This window comes from Schistocerca americana, chromosome 8 (genome assembly GCF_021461395.2).
Source record: "Schistocerca americana isolate TAMUIC-IGC-003095 chromosome 8, iqSchAmer2.1, whole genome shotgun sequence".
In the NCBI taxonomy this organism is placed as follows: domain Eukaryota; kingdom Metazoa; phylum Arthropoda; class Insecta; order Orthoptera; family Acrididae; genus Schistocerca; species Schistocerca americana.
The window spans coordinates 457913068-457916028 of NC_060126.1; the positions used below are offsets into that span (position 1 = coordinate 457913068).

Consider the following 2961-nt stretch of genomic DNA (forward strand, 5'->3'; position numbering starts at 1 on the left):
ACTCAGTTAATGCCTAATTAGGCTCGCGACCGTATTATTATCAAATTGGTAGCATCTTCTGGGTTGCTTTTGATCCATCCTGACGTGTAATTGCATTTCGAACTTACTTGACTGATCATTGTTATTACAGAGTGGATGTAAGTCTGATTTGCCACCATTCAAGTACACGCGGTCGATATCTATACGAAAATCCTTTCTCATAAGGTGAAACCCGCTTACTTACCATAGCACAGGCTTTAACGAGTGCTGTGTCGCGGAGGTTACACCTGGAACTCTGTTCTGTGGGCCACTTTTTGCTGTCCCATCCTGTACATACGAAGGCTATTCGGGAAGTAACGTCAGATCGGGCGCGAAATGGAAGCCACTATATACATCAAAACTTTTCCGTTTGCAACAATTAACTACACCTTCCAGCTGCTTCTCTACATAGTCGTAGCTCGGACTTAGACATTTGGCGCAACGTTGTAGCAATTTTCTAACACCCTAGTCTCAGGAGACAGCCACCTGTGCTTTCCACCAATTCTCTATACTGGTCTACAACTCGTTGTCTGGGCCAAAATGTTGCCTTCATAGCCAGCGGTTCACGTGAGCAGAGATGAAAGAGATGGGGAGCCAATTATGGGCTGTATTGTGCATGATCAAACACTTCCCATCGAAAACGCTGCAGGAGAATCTCCATTACCCCTGAAGAGTGCGGCCGAGAATTGTCTTGAAGAAGAAACTGCATGACAGTTACGTAACGCAGGGTTGCATGAAACCAGTCGAAGTCTCTCTCTGTAGGGTCCCATGCATGGCGAGAGAGACTGTTTTCTGGGCATCTTTACGTGCTCACTGTGCAATCAGAACTGAGAACAGTGATGTGACACTATCTACGGGCATCCTAGAGATGCTGCCCAACACATCCGTGTAAGAATGGATCTGATTTTCATTGCATTTTTCATTTCACGACCGATCATTTCTTACTTTCCGAATAGCCCTCATGCCTTATCGCAGCAGTATGACGCAATTCAATAAAGCTCAAGGATCGATGTTTCCCATTTTTAATCCTATGATTACTTCTCATTCTGTCCATCTCGTCTATGTCTTTAACTATCCAAACAGCTAAAGTTCACTTACTCGTTCTATGACCCCCTTATTAACTTATATACTTTCATTGTGTTGTGCTGATTATCATGAACGTAATCTTATGAGTTCTTTTATTAGCTGCCAAAGTTTTAACTGCATTAGAATGAATCTGCATGATGTCATTAGCTAAAGTGACGTGGTTTAGATAAGTACCAATAACATACCTGACTTCTTATTTATCTTAATATATAATTTGAGGACGTCCGTTACGGCACTTGCGAATAGTTTCTTGACACTAAATATCTTTGACTATTTCTCTACTCAGGTTTAAAGGCATGACATCCTCCCTAAAACTAGTGGAAGCTGTATTTTTCTTTTTTTTTACATAAGCCAAATTGTATCTTAGTGTTTGAAAGGGACCATATAATCTTCCACTTGATACTTATAGCTGATATTATTTATCTTTATTTACTTACTAGCTGTGCCCGGCATGTATTGCAATGGCTCTTTTCTTTTCCAAGCAGGTACAGATACACGAAGCACACACATTTACTTATACAAAATACAAAAATTTAAGCTTCTGAGCCGTTACAACCAAGAGATACGACCATTTGTCACATAATTTGCTACTCGCGAACCCACTCTTCAAAATCTGTACTTGAATCACCCATCCATATAATTTAATGCAGAACCCTCAGACCGCGAGTTCTATTTCTACTTGTCCAGTTTCGTATATTAGGGTCTTTGATATGATGTCTCACTGACAAGCCATGGTTAGTCCACGATAACAGGTCATATAATATTGAGACGTTGAAAGTATAAACAAAAGTATTTCGTTGGTTGCCAACAGTGATCTACAGAGAAGCAGTATGAGAGATTCCCGCTTTCGAAGTACTTTGCAGTATGTCGCGGCATGGCGTACTAATGGTAAACCGCTGTTTTAATGATACTGTTACTATTTGAGCATACGATGGGAGAACAAGATTGCCAAATGAAGTACCGCATCCTTGTCGACAGACCTTTATTGGCACGATCTCTTAAGACCCACTGCGATACCTTGTGGAACGCAGGACGACAAATCAGGAAGTAAAATACCGTTAGCGATCCTAAATACGCCTCGACATTCATTGGAGCCTTCATTATTCCATTCATTATTTAGTAATCATTCATCTGACGTTATAAGCACGTCGATAATGAGTCGTCGTCAGTTGCCCCTGCAGCTACTCAACTGAGTCGGAAACACTCACAAACATCTTCAAGTCCAGTTAAAGGTAATGATTATCTTTCGTCACTCTAGTCTACGTTTTCATTCATCACTTACAGATGGTCAATAGTTTTATGTGCACATCTACAATCTGCTTGCTCAGTTAACTGCGTAAAATCTAACTTCTTGCCTGTGCGATTGGTGATACACTTAGCGGATATGTCTTCCAGTAGCAACAAGCTCGCTGGTTCGCTCGTGTAAACTATACGGTCCGCTCAGAATTTCTTTTTGTTTTTCTGTAATGGAATTTTTATGTTCTCCACAAATCGCAACGCCTTCTAAACTTTTGCCAGCGGGCTTGCCGCAGTGGTAACACCGGTTCCCGTCAGAACACCGAAGTTAAGCGCTCTCGGGCTGGGATAGTACTTGGATGGGTGACCATCCGGTATGCTGAGCGCTGTGGGCAAGCGGGGTACACTCAGTCCTTGGGAGGCAAACTGTGGAACTACTTGACTGAGAAGTAGCCGCTCCAGTCTCGGAAACTGACATACGGCCGAGAGAGCGGCATGCTGACCACATGCCCCCCCCCCCCCCCACCCACGCCCCCACCCTATTTGCGTCCAGTGACACCTGTGGGATGAGTATGACACGGCGGCCTGTCGGTACCATTGGGCCTTAATGGCCTATTTGGG

General features: G+C 43.2%; 1 pseudogene; it reads left to right on the forward strand.

Moving 5' to 3' along the window:
• The first annotated feature begins 2617 nt into the window (after window positions 1–2617).
• LOC124546149 lies at window positions 2618–2735 on the forward strand (annotated as a pseudogene).
• The last annotated feature ends 226 nt before the right edge of the window (window positions 2736–2961 follow it).